Source organism: Pristis pectinata, chromosome 12, assembly GCF_009764475.1.
Source record: "Pristis pectinata isolate sPriPec2 chromosome 12, sPriPec2.1.pri, whole genome shotgun sequence".
NCBI classification, from domain to species: domain Eukaryota; kingdom Metazoa; phylum Chordata; class Chondrichthyes; order Rhinopristiformes; family Pristidae; genus Pristis; species Pristis pectinata.
The window spans coordinates 8,691,358-8,706,013 of record NC_067416.1 but is presented as its reverse complement, the minus strand read 5'-3'; positions in this window follow the sequence as shown (position 1 = coordinate 8,706,013).

Below are 14,656 nucleotides of genomic sequence, written 5' to 3'. Positions count from 1 at the left end.
CATGTGTATTTGCATGTGACATCCCACAATAAAAAGCAAAGTGGAGAGATCAGAGGAATATTAATCCCAACATCATATGAAGCAAAAGACTATCCATCTGTTGCAGTGTATTAGTTTACCCTAAATTTTAAGGTTGACCCAGAAGGAGGAATTTTGTGCTGTGCGCATCACACTTCAGACCCTAGAGCAACAATCTGCTGGGGGAACTCAGCGGGTCAAGCAGCACCTGTGGGAGGAAAGGAATTGTTGACTTTCTGGGTTGAAACCCTTCATCAAGACCCAAACTGTCAACAGTTTCCAGAGTCTGCATTCTCTTGTGTCTGCAATTAAGACCCTGTTCAACAGTCAGACCACAAGTGCATGAGACAATGATGTCAAGCAGATTTTGCTCATCAGGCAAGAGTTATTTTTAAAAAGCATTCTCAGAACTGCTAGAAAAATTACTGATTGAATAATTAACCCACCGCAGACATCTCTACTTACATAAATTATTATGTGGTTTAGTATTGGTCAATGTTTTTATAGTTCACTTTCCATGTTAATAAATGTTTAGCTGTAAAACTCTGCTCTGGATTTTGTATTTCATAAGTCTAAAGTGAGCACAGTGCCTCAAAATGACATAATTAATCCAGCAAGATTAATTTAATTAAAGCAAAATAACATTTAAACTAGAAATCTGAAATGCTGGAAATATACAGTAGGTCAGACAGCACCTGCGGAGAAAGAAAGAGAATTAACATTACAGATCATTGACCTTTGGTCAGAACCAAGCTGATAATTAAATTAGTGAAATAATAATGCAAACTTCCATAATAAACCATCAGATCTAGGAGCAATATTTCTATGGTGAACTATTGCAGAACTGCAGAGAGAGTAGTATGACTTTTAAAAAAAATCATAACTGGGACAGGCTAAAGCAACAAGCTACTTATTTATTATCTTCTTTTATAAACCATGGCAAACATGAATTGGACCCAATCCTTCTGCTAGATGCTGAATGAATAGGTAGCAACCTTAATGTGTGGAAACGTCAGCCATGGTGAGGGTGTGACTCTCCATCTTGTGGATCTCAGTGCACCACCTATGGGTTTCCTTGAAATTTAAATTCTCTTCAGAAAGGCAAAGTGTTGATGTATTCACATAATAGTTTCAGGTTCTGTGAAGACTTGGCTAAATGTCTTTCCTCTTCATAGCTCATTGGTGGTACTCTTGCTTGTGTCGTAGAAAGTTGTGTGTTTCAAGACCTGCTTCAAGAATGCGACCTCCATCAGAAAATTGTAAAAGATCTCATGGGTCTATTTTATAAAAGATCAAATGAGTCCTTGCTGTTCCCCTGACCTGTTTTTTATCCCTCATCCAATACCATTGAAACATTTCTTTGCCTTAGGATTTTGTTTTGTGCTATTGCCACCCCATTTCCTACATTGCAAAAGCAATTACATATGGGTGGCTACACTCCCACAGAATGTTGTTGAGGTATGTGTGCCAGCAAGGCCCAAGATTTTTGTTGGTCTTCAGTTTTGCCTGAGTAGTTAATGATAAGCCATCTCCTTGAACAACTGCAGGTCCTCCCTGGGTTAACGAACGCCAAATCTCATGGACACCCGTACATACAAGTGAGCTTTTTGGAGACCGGCAGGAGTGATGGGGATGGATTTGCCGGCTGCTGCAGGGCTGCAGGCATCTTTTGCTGGGTGGGAATGGATCAGTTCCACGAGCCTTCTCTCCCCACTCCCGAGCTGCAATAATCATTGGGGGGGGGGGGGGGGTTGGTGGGAGTGTGAACCAAGCCAAACAGAGCTGGGAGCGCCAAGCACACTCACTCGCTCATTCATTGAGTCAGTGAGGGCCCGGCTGGCAGTCGCTCTTCCCGTGCCTACTCCATCTCCTATCACAGCCGTTTCTGTGATCCTCTCCCACGCACTGTTTTTGCTCCATTCCGACTTGCAGAAAGTTTAGATTACCAGCAGTTCTCAGGACCGGAACTCTGTCATAACCTGGGGAGTTCCTGTACATTCCTTCTGGTGAAGCACTCCCACAGTGGTGTTGGGGAGGAGGTTCCAAGATTTTGAAGAAGGAATGGTGACAAATATCCAAGTGCATGACCATGTTAAGGAGTCTGCAAATTTATGCAAATGCCCATACACCAATTGCCCTCGTACTTGTATTTAATAAAGGTTGAGGGTTCGCAGACTGCCCATCAGGTAAGCTGTTTACTCCCATACTCTAATATCATACTTTCAAAAATTACCCTACAAATTCTTGGCAAGTCACATTGGCAATGTTGCAAGAGCAATGGTGTTGATCTTAAAAACTGTCAAGTATTGTTCAGTACAGCAAAATGAATTTTGATTTACTGACAATGTTTTGTTCTCTATTCATCTGTTTTTTTTACATACAGGTGACTGTCGCTTGAAGTTAGACAGCATCACAGAGACAAAAGGAGTGAAAGGAAGCTCTGCTGTGCTCCCATGTGAACTGACAGGCTTCAATGAAAATTTGCTCCAGATAATCAACATTAGCTGGCATAAGTACCATCCAAGGGAGACGCTGGTTTATACTAATGGTGCTCACATTAATGTAACAGCGAAAGAGTACGCAGGTCGTATCAGGATGAATTCATTATTCCAGGCCAACATGTCTTTACTGATCAGTGATTTGGTAAATAACGACAGCACTTATTATCGGTGTGAGGTTATTTGGCATTATAAAGGGATGGTGAAGAAGAGGAGCCTCCATAAAGATATTTTTCTAGATATTGAGGAAGGTAAATAAGTATACGATATTACAGAAGGTAAATGTATACAATATTACACAGGACTTCAGTAAAGGGAAAAGACAGATCCATGTTTTGAACAGAATTCACAAAGGGTCCCTCACCCAAAACATGGACCTATCTTTTCTTTATTTGAGATGTAAATGAAGCTGCTGTGAACCTTCAGCATTTTATTTCACCTTCTGAATGCTTCATCATTTTATTGCCACTGAGGTATTTTGGTTGATTTTTTTTAGTAAATCAGAAATGTTATAAATTTTCCACTTAGTTAAATGTACATCCGTTATTAGAAGTGATACACAGCTGCTTTGGTAAATTCAAGTCAGAGGCAAAACTGGGTGGAAAAGAAAATAAGGCTGAAACACCTCCAAGTTAATAAATTTACCAAATTATCTACTGTTAGTACAATTAAGGAAATCCCATGTTTTATTCATTAAAACTGGTGACATGAAGAACTTTACGATGTATATGTCTCAAATTCAGAAGAGAATTTCTCATTGTGACACATCTATTACTCACATCAGCTAACCATGTGGTTGCTCTGATTTTCATATTAATCTTGTAATTACAGAGAGTCTGTGCTTTAATTCACAACTCCTGGGAGTTCGGACTAAACAAATTTTTTTGTTAATTTATGGGATGTGAATTAATTGCTCATCCCTAATTGCTCTTGTGAAAGTAATGGTGAACGTGAACATCTTGAATCAATGCTGTCCCTGAGGTGAAGGTGCTTTTCAGTGAGGAGCTTCATGATTTAGACCCAGTAATGATGAAGGGATAATAACATACTTCTGCTCAGAACAGTATAACTTGGAGGAGAACTTAAAAATGATGCCCTTGCCATTCAGGCACTACCCTTCCCCTTGTAGATGGTAGAGGTTGTGGGTTTGAATGCTGCTATCAAAGAAGTCCTGCTGAGGTATCACTGTGCTACTTATAGAAGGCACACACTCTAACCATAGTGCATTAATGACAAAAGCTTAAAGTTGTGGGTGGGGTGCCTACACAATCATGCTCAGAGAAGACTCCTTTCATGTGACATAGATATTACAGCATAATCCTTCTTTTATTGTTGAAGGAAACTACCATGTAAATATGGAGACACAAGAGACTGCAGGTGCTGGAATCTGGAGCAAACATTAAAAACAGTTTATTTTTTTCAATATAAATGTCCCTAAACACAGAGGAAACCAAGCAAGAACTCCAGCACCTTAATCCTTTAACATAATTGGCACAACCCTTGGCCATTCTAATCAATGTATCCAGAAAACAAGAGGATACAGATTCATTTATAGCCTTCAAAAAAGTATTGGATAAATACTTGAAAAAGAACTGAAGTTCATGGATATGACGAAAGAGAGATGTGGGACTAACTGGATCTCTCCTCGAAAGGGCTATCATGGATGTGAGCTGGGTAGCTTCTCTGAGATGTCCTATTCTATAATTCCATGAATTCATTCTCAAAAAAAAACAACTGCTGTCAACAGATCATCACCCAATCTCCAAGTTTACTTTCTTTGTCAAAATCCATGAAAGTATTATAGCCTGCCAAGTTCATGCCTGCCCCATCCAGAAAGTCTTGTTTCAATCCTTCTGATCAGATGTCCACCTTTTCCATAATATAGAATTGCTGCAATCAAGGTCACAAAAGACATCCTTTGTGACATGAAAAATGTATTCTCTGTCTCCTCAATCACAACCTATCTTCAGCCCCAGTGACAATTGGCCACATCATCCTCCTCACCATTGTCCAATCTGGGTGAGTGCATGACCAGAGGATAGCAGCATCAGCAGTGACTTCTCCTCCCATGCTCGTGCTGGTATCTTTGGCATCCCCCAAAAATCTACCACTGTCCCTCAGCAACCAAAAACATAATGATAATTAATGGCCAGCTCTACCTCAAGATCAACTCTGTTAACCCATTCATTCTTTCTGGCATCCAGTGGATGGACAGATTTTTCCTCCAACTAAATATGGGAAAGGTTATTAGCCATTGTCTCTGGTCTCTTCAAAATCTCCCTTCCCTCGTCATTGACTATTACTCAAATTGTTTGCAATCCTTATGTCAGATCTGATCCCCAGATGGCTTCAGACCAAAGATAGAACAGAGAACATTACAGCACAGTACAGGCCCTTCGGCCCACAATGTTGTGCCGACATTTTATCCTGCTCTAATCTCAAGACTACCACCCAACTCTGTCCCTGTATCAGCTCTTCAGATGCGGAAAGACATTCATGACTGCCCCTCCTTCCCTATCTGGTCTTGGTTCCACCTGCCCTTCACCTCTCCCCTAATGGTTCCCATTATCACCTTCTGTAATCAGATTCCAGCACTGGTAGTCTTTGTGTTCCTGCTTATCACCGTTCAGATGCTTTCTCCACCTTCACCCTCCCCTCCCCTTACCTGGATCTATCTGCCTCTTTTTTTTGTCTGCCTCCATCTGTCATCCACCTGCCTCTGTCTCCCAACTGCACCCCTACCCCTCCCCTACCTGGCTCGATCTGCTTGTCATCCTTCACCCCTCCCCCCACTTCCCTTGGTCCACCAATCTCCTCTGGCCAATGTCTCACCTCTTTATACCAGCTATCTCCCCTCGACACTCTTCGTCCTGATGCAGGGTTTTGATCGGAAACTTCGACAATTCCTTCCCCCTCCCACAGATGCTGCCTGACTCACTGAGTTCCACCAGAAGATTGTGTGTTGCTCCACTACGTGAGAAGAAGCCAGAAAACATGCCAGCACACTGCTGAGAGCAAGTCTAAGGAGAATGGTGCCTTTGCAGTCACTACAGTGGTGACGGTAGTTGAGGCTGGGAGTGCAGAATGGGGAACAGGAGCCTTTGCTGTCACTGTGGTGGCAAACGTAGGGAGATCGGAGTCTTACAGTCACTATGGATTGGGTGGAGGGGGAGGAGGGAAAAGGGGAAGAGAAACCCTTTTGGTCACTGTATAGGAGAAGATAGGGAGATCAAAGTCTGTATAGTCACTGCAGTGGGGAGATGGGAGACATAGGAGGATAGTAGCCTTTACTGTCATTGTAGTGGGGAAAACAGGGAGTTTGTAATCTGGACAGTCACTGTGGGATGGGACATATAGGGGGTTAAGAGTACTCACTCCCACTGTAGTGGGGAAGATAGGGAGATTGAAGTCAGTACAGTCGCTGTGGTAAGGAAAGGTGGATAGAAGCTTGTGTTTTTATAACATGGCAAGTGAATTGCATGTGATATGCTTTGGAAAGAACACGTATTGCATGGTGATTCTGGTTCCTTTGATAGAATGTGTCCTCAGTAAGTAGTATAACAATCCTATCTGCTTCACTTGCCATTGCATAGTCAGAGCCGACACATGCAAATAGCTCTTCATTTTTGAGAGAAACAGAAGTGAATAATAACAGTGTAAATTAGCATTTATGTGTGCAGTGTGTCTGAATTCTTTCCCGTTAACCACCCTCCCACCTGAGATGTGCCTCTGAATAGGATGAAGGTCACCCCTCATTGTCAAACTCACAAGTGACAAGACGTGCAGGCAATCTCACTTGAGTTCCCAGCAAGAACAAGACCGATACGGGTTTGCCACTAACTGGCGTGGATTCTGTGATTGTGTTCTGAAAGAATGGGGAATGAAGGAAGTAATTTAAAATGCCACTTTGGAACTGTAGAGATACTAAGCTATCATTATATGCATTTGTTCCCTATTTCAGAGTGCAAAATCTAAATGAGTCATTTGCTGTCAATTTGCACCCTGCCCAATATTAAGTGTATTATACAAGCTAATTAAAAATATGTTAAAACACATCCATTCATCAGTAATAACTGGTTGTTTGCCAAAATATATGTAGTAAGTCTACACTGTACAAAAAGTAAACACGATTGAATATTTAAGCAATCGTCCTATTTCTCCCTCATAAACTAATTGGAAATGTCACCTACTATTGAGGTAATGAAACTTCAAAGATATTTCATTGGCTTGTAAAGTGCTTCAGGATTTCTTGAGGTCATGAAAGATGCAAATGCAACGTTAGCATTCATTTCGAGAGGACTAAAATATAAAAGTAAGGATGTACTGCTGAGGCTTTATAAGGCAATGGTCAGGCCTCATTTGGAATACCGTGAGCAATTTTGGGCCCTGTATCTAAGGAAGGATGTGCTGGCCCTGGAGAGGGTCCAGAGGAGGTTCACAAGAATGATCCCAAGAATGAAAGGCTTAACCTATGAGGAGTGTTTGATGTCTCTGGGCCTGTACTCGATGGAGCTCAGAAGGATGAGGGGGGATCTCATTGAAACCTACCAGATACTGAAAGGCTTGGATAGAGTGGACGTGGAGAGGATGTTTCTATCAGTAGGAGAGTCTAGGATGCGAGGGCACAGCCTCAAAATAAAGGGATATCCTTTTAAAACTGAGATAAGGAGGAATTTCTTCAGCGAGAGGGCGGTGAATCTGTGGAATTTGTTGCCACAGAGGGCTGTGGAGGCCAAGTCATTGAGTGTATTTAAGGTAGAGACTGATAGGTTCTTGAATGGTAAGGGGGTTAAGGATTATGGGGAGAAGATGGGACAGTGAGGTTGAAAAAATCAGGCATGATTGAATGGTGGAGTATATTCGATGGGCTGAATGGCCTAATTCTGCTCCTATACTTTATGGTCTTATAAATGCAAACTGCTGCATTGATTGCATAACATGATCCAAGACTGTTAGTTGCCCAATATTGATAATATTTTTTAACCGATTATTGGTTTTGGGTATTGCAGGCAGACCGATGTTTGTTGTCCATCCTGAATTCCCCTTGGGCTTAGTAACCTGCTAGGCAATTTCAGAAGGTAGTTAAATGTCAACAGAATTGATGAGGAACTGCAGTCACATGTAAACCAGACAGAGTAAGAATTGAAGATTTCCTTCTTCAAATTGCACAACTGTTACCAGCTACCTATTCCAGATTTGATTTTAGTTAATTGAATTTAAATTCTCCAGTTGCCTTGAGAGAAGTTGAGCTAATGTGTCCAGGCTTTGGAAAGCTAATCATGTCTACTATACTAACATATCCTACATCAGGGTTTCCAATCATCTCATATTGGATGGGACACCCATATTTAAGCAGGAAATTAGTTCCCTGCCTATGATATCAGCATGGAATGCTTTTTTCTCCTGTATAATTTTCTTGACCGGGCACCCAACCTTAATGGATTGAGTCCCAGGCCAATTCCAAAGTGCATGACCGTGAGACAGTGTTTGTGCCAGAGTTATCCAACAAACATGATGGCCCAGGGTATTCCTGTCAACGCTGCCAGCTGATCATTTAAGGTTATGTCAATGCTAGGTTTCCAATGGGGCATCTGGGAGTATACCTCCCCAGCATGCCAGAACAAACCAACCCACAACGATCCTTGACCACAAGCAATTTTGAAAACTATCTAAATCTTAGCTTCTGCCAAGCCAGCTGTCAAAGACGTGAGGTGCTGAGGAGGGAAGGGAAGGAGGAGAGAGGTAGGGGGATATTGGGAGGAGGAGGAGAAGGGAGGACGGTAACAGCACTAACAACAATAAGAACCATCAGATGCCCCTGATTCCTGAAAGACTGTACGCAGGCTACAATGTACTCTAGATGAACACTTCTGTTTCGTCTTCTGAGGACGTGTAATTAAAATAATCATTCCCAGCCCATTTTGTAATTTGAACAGGCAGAAATTAGGAAGTGTTTAGAATGAGTCAGGATCTCCCCCCTCCCTCTCCTCCCTCCACTTCCCCCCTTCCTTCTCCTGGGCCGGGTCTCACTCTCTACTCTTCCAAACAATTGAACATCCTTTATATGCCAGCAGATGGCAGCATCAGCAGGCCATTCAGCATCCCAGTGTGTGAAGAGTGACCGGTGTCATTACTTGGATGACTACAGATCCTATCTATCCTCCAGGAGTCAATCATCCAAAAGATTTCACACCCAGCACACCTAGAAATAAAATTCAATTCACAACGTTGTGGCAAAATTGGATCAAATAAATCAAAGAGCCATTCACATGTTGCAGTGGAAAAATAAGAGTTTGAAACATTACTAATATGCCATTCTTTCATCAATTATTCGAAGATGGGCTGTCAATTGACTTTGACAATGGTATTAAAAATGAAAGCAAAGATTTCCTGCATACTAGTTACAATACTAACGTTCTACACTGATGCAAGAGTTCTCGGGGCAAGCTGAAGTCATGGTAAATAAATATATTTTTCTTTCATTCTGAAACCACTAAGCAATTAATGTCGTGTCCGTAGAAATAACAACCTTGCCAGAGTAATACTAACCGTACCATGGGAAATTAACCCTAAGGGGGAGTACCAAACTTGCCAGGAAAACATGAACCAGGCAAGTGGAGTTCTTGCCGGGGATTACTAACCACAGGGTGCTAACCCTGCCTGGAAGCACTAACACTGCCAGCAAGATACCAACCCTGCCAGAAGGATACTAGCCAGCCAGGAACATGTAAGCCCTGCAGGGAGGTCTAACACAGCTAGAGAGTACCAACCCTGCCAGAAGAGTACAAATCCTACTAGGGAATCCTCACCCTGCCAACAGGTACTAATCCTGCCAGGGAATATCACCTTGCAAGGGGAGTATTAACCCTACCTCACAATACCAACCCTGCCAGGGAAGTACAAACTCTGCCAATTCAGCACTAACTCTGCCAACAAACTACCAACCCTGCCAAGGCAGAACCAACCCTTCCAGCATGGTACTAACTCTCCCTAGGTCATAATGAGGTAGATTGTGAGGTCAAGAGTCCATCTTGTCAAGGGCTACCAATGTACTAACCCTACCAGGGAGAACTGACCCAAAGCCTCAATGAAATGTATACTCCAAGATTACACATTGGTAGTACTACTGATGTCAAAAATAATTTGTGCTGTTTGCTAACCACATCAAAATTAATGTGCAGAGAAGCAAAGAATATGTTTTGATTTTTTTTTAATGTGGAACACTTTTCATATTATGGATCCTATGTAAATATTCAACCATTACAGCTTAACTGTCCTCCATAAAGGTATATGAAAAGTCAATTATTTTTTACTTTTAATGCACCTGAGGTGAGATACTGGGGTTGTTGAAAGATAGCCATACAATCTTCCAAAATCTGAGGTCTCAGGGTGTTTAGAGCCAATGAAGTATTTTTGACATGTAGTGACAGTTTAATATTGGAAAGGCAGCAAATTTGCACACAGCTAGCTCCCAGAAACAATTTTAGTTATGTTGGTTTAGGGGTAAACATTGAGTAAAACACAAAGGAGAATTGGTTTGAGCCATGGATTTTTCATATTCAATTGACTTAGCAGGCAGGTTTCAAACATTGCAACCTTCAGAGTTCAGCACACCCTCAGCAAATACCACACTGAATATTTGTTCTGCTGCCTCAGGAATGGGGTTTAGAACCATGAACTTTCTGGGTCAGAGGTAAAGGGGTAACAGAGTTGAGGCTGAGAGAATAATCATCTGCATGAGGGGCAGCTCTAACACCCAACAATAATCAACCTCTATTTGACATCAGGACCCATGCCAACCAAGATGCCCATTTAAGCTAGTCCCATTTTCCTGCATTTGGCCCATATCCCTCTAAACCTTTTCTATCCATGTACCACTTGGCATGGAATTCCTGAGTGCTGCCCTTAAAGTGACAGACCTGTTTAGCAACTAAACTGATATGATACCTCAGGTCCGAGATCTATCATGCCAGTGGGAGTTGACAAAAAAGTCCCAATATTTTTTTCAAAGTTTTAGTATATATTTCAAACTTTTTTTAAAACTAATGACTATAGCAAAATGGTGAATTATCAATTTTATCAAAAAGAGTTGAAGTAATACTCAGTCAACTGAATACGCCAAAGGAAACTTCAAACAGCATGATAGCTGATTAATCACATTTTAATTGGTGCCAAAATTAGCTTCAGTCTTCTCAATCCAAACCTTTATATGGATTGAGAAGCATTGGTAAACTCAGGCAGAATACACAGCTGGGTCAAATGCTTTCAACTGCATTAAAATCAGGTCAAGCTGGGTGTTCAACTTTAATGAAGTGTTTTGTCCTAACACTCGAACTCAAAAGGTTAAGTTAAATTTCCATGATTTAATTCTAAAGTAAATAAGCTGAAAGAACAAGATCTAAAACAGAATGGTGATATCTCTTAAAGACACTGTTAGGTTATACTCTACAAAATAGGAAACTGAGGGGTGACTTGATTGCAGTCTTTAAAATGACAATGGAGTTTATTTGGGGTAGAGATGGTGAAGAGTTTCCCATGGAGTGGTCAAGTTGAAAGAGTGACTGCAATGGTTCAGTTGGTAACATCTGTGCCTTCTAAGCCTTATAATTGTGGATTCAACTTGAATGCAAAATTCAAGGCTTACATCCGTTTGCAGTACTGGAGGAGAGCTGCACAGTCAGAGATGCTGCCTTTCAAATGAGATATTAAACTGAGGCCCCACATAGTGTCTCAGCTGGATACAGAAGATCTCACACTGCTGCTTTGAAGAAAACTAGGGGCCATCTCCCCCATGTCCTGGCCAATAAATCAGTAACTTCCTCCAGCCCTGCTACTCTTAGAAATATCCATATTCCGCCAATTACACTACAGAACACGGATTGAACCCTACAGAACGTCAGATTGCTATTTATTGCAGAAAACTGTGCACAAACTAACCATTGTGTTTCTCACAGTACAGGAGGAACCGTGCTTTTATGAAGTACCCAGTTGATTCTAAGGCACATTGAGCCATCTTGAAAGGTGCTACAAAAATGCAAATCTTCTTTCTTTCTCTTCAGAAGCACCTGGATAATTGGAACTCGAATTGCCTGACTCAGGAATACCTTAATGAATCCATTTTGCAAGCATCTAGTGAATACAGGGTCCTGATAATGATGCCACTTGTAACTTCTTGCTCTGTTTTTGCAGTTCCAGTTTCCAAGCCAGTGGTGACCAAGGTACCTGGGCTGCTTGTGGTGCTTTTGGGAGACCCCTTCCACCTCCAGTGCCGATCTGTCCACGGATCTCCCCCCATCGAATACTATTGGTACAAACACAAACCAACAGATATCCGGACAGTCCGGAAAATACAGACAGGGATGAACTTTTCCATGGAAAACACTAAAGCCAGGGACGGTGGGTTTTATCACTGCGCCGCACTCAACACCGCCAATGGGAAGAAGCTGAAGGAACGAAGTGATTTAGTTGAAGTCATTGTAGCAGGTACAACTTATCAAAATAATGTAACTTTAATAATGTTATAATGCCCAAAAATGTCCAGCCTCTGTAATATACCTCCTCTATATCATTGCTTCAAGTTATCTGTTGTTTACACCTTCATCCTTGTCTTTGCTTCCTCAGGTCTTGACTACTTAAATTCCCTCCTGCTAAACCTTGTACCTTGCAGTCTGTGTAAACTGGAGGTCATCCAGAACTCCACTGCTTGTGTCCTAACAAGCACTATGTCCTGTTCGCCCATTTTCCACGAACATTGATCTTCTTTGTCTGTTGTTCCTGTAGTACGTCAATATAAAAGTTTAGTCATAGAGTTATTGAAAGATAAAGCACCGAAAACAGGCCCTTCAGCCCACCAGGTCTGTGCCGACCATCAAACACCATTTATTTTCATTTCCCTCCAGACCCTCAAACCTCCCTATATCAGTAACTTCCTCCAGCTCTGCCACTCTTAGAACTATCCATGTTCTGCCAATTACAGAGAAACAAGGACGGCAGATGCTGGAATCTAGATGAAAAATGCTATGATGCTCAGCGGGCCAGGCAGCATCCGTGGAGAAAAGCAGGCCGTCAACATTTCAGGTCAGGACCTTTCTTCCGGACCTGAGTTCCTGAAGAAGGGTCCTGACCCAAAACGTTGACTGCCTGCTTTTCTCCACGGATGCTGCCTGGCCTGCTGAGTTCCTCCAGCATCATCGTGGTTTTCTGCCAATTACAGATTTCTGTAGTTTCCCAAACGTTTATTATTCCACCTTTCTGCCTCTCTATCCTTAAAGATAGTCCTTGAGATAGTCCTTAAAACCCACCAAAGGTTTGGGCACATAATGGCCCAGCTCTTGACCTCACAATCTACCTCGTTATGACCTTGCACCTTATTGTCTGCCTGCACTGCACTTTCTCTGTAACTGTTACACTTTATTCTGCATTCTGTTGTTTTCCCTTGTACTACCTCCATGCACTGTTGTAATGAGTTGATCTGTATGGATGGATGCAAAACAAAGTTTTCGCTGTACCTCTTTAAATGTGATAATAATAAACCAATTTACCAATTAAAGGTATTTCCTTACACAACTCAATGTCAGATTTTCTTTGACTGCACTCCATTGAAGAATCTTTGGGAATTTTACTACAATATAATTACAGGCAAGTCTTGCTGTAATAAAGTCCTGAGTATATATAGGTCAGTGATGAAATCTATGCCTCAGTTTATAGATACCACAGCCCCATCTACTTTACCAACCACTCTCTCAACATACCCTGCCACTTTCAGGAATATACTCACACTTACATTCACTTCATGCACGCTATAGTTTATACTATCTCGCCTTATTCTTTCCGTCCAACTGTGCCATTACATTTCTCTCTGCATTAAATTTGATCTGCCACTTGTTTATCCAGCCAGCCAGTTTATCTATGTCTCCTTGTAGTTTACTACCGTCCTCCTCAATATTTACCATACTTCTTAGTTCATCCACAGGTTTGGAAATGTTACTCTGCACACCATGTCTACATAATTTGTATAGACATCAATAAGAACAGTGGTCCCAGCACTGACCCCAAAAGAACATCACTTTCTGTCATCCTCCACACAGACTGGATTACAGCTACGCTCTCTGCTTCCTGCCATTAATCCAATTTCCTGCTACTGATTCTGTAATACATTGGTCCTCAATGATACCATCTAGGCTTTTGTATAGGGATTTATCAAATGGCTTTGAAAATCCACATTGCTTCATCAACGGTCTCTGTTACCTCATCAAACAAATTGCATTAGGTTGGACAACACAAGTTGAACAACCGATTGGTTAAGTTTCTCACACTAATTGTATGGATGTTTTTCCTTTCCTTATCAGAACCCCCTCCCAAGCCGACCATTGTTGTGGAGCCTCCAACAGATGCCATTGGATTAGGTCAATCCGTTCACTTATTCTGCACAGTCCCCAGCATCCCACGGAACATTCAGTACAGATGGAGGAAGGACAAAGTACTCTTGCAATCCAACAGCCACAATGAAAGCCTTCAGAACCTTACTCTTCCCAGCTTAGCAGAGAACCAAAGTGTTGCCTATGAGTGTGGCACCATCAACAATGTGAAAGGACGCGTGTTTGAAATGTGGAGCGATGAGGTTGAGCTGTCATTGATGGGTGAGTGTGTCTTCTGGGACAATCCTCCTGGGCTAAGGAGTAAGGTTAGAGAAACATAGGACTGCAGATGCTGGAATCTAGATGAAAAACTCGATGATGCTGGAGGAACTCAGCAGGCCAGTCAGCATCCGTGGAGAAAAGCAGGCGGTCAACGTTTTGGGTCAGGACCCTTCTTCAGGACTCCTCCAGCATCATCGTGTTTTTCATCTAGATTCCAGCTGAATTCTCCCACTTTAAGTAATCCCCACCCCCTTCCCCAGAAACCACCCCCACCCCACCATGCTTCTCTCCTTCCCATTCCTAGCCTCTTTTCTTCAACCTTTTTCCCCTCTCTCTCCTTACCTTGACCCATCCCCCAGTGGATCTGCTCTCCCCTCCTCCCCCACACCTGCCTATCACTATCTCTTATCTGCATCTACCTATCACCACCTTGTGCCCACCCCACCTCCCCTCTTTTGTCCACCTATCACTGCTTTGCTTTTCCCTCCTATATATTGGGCT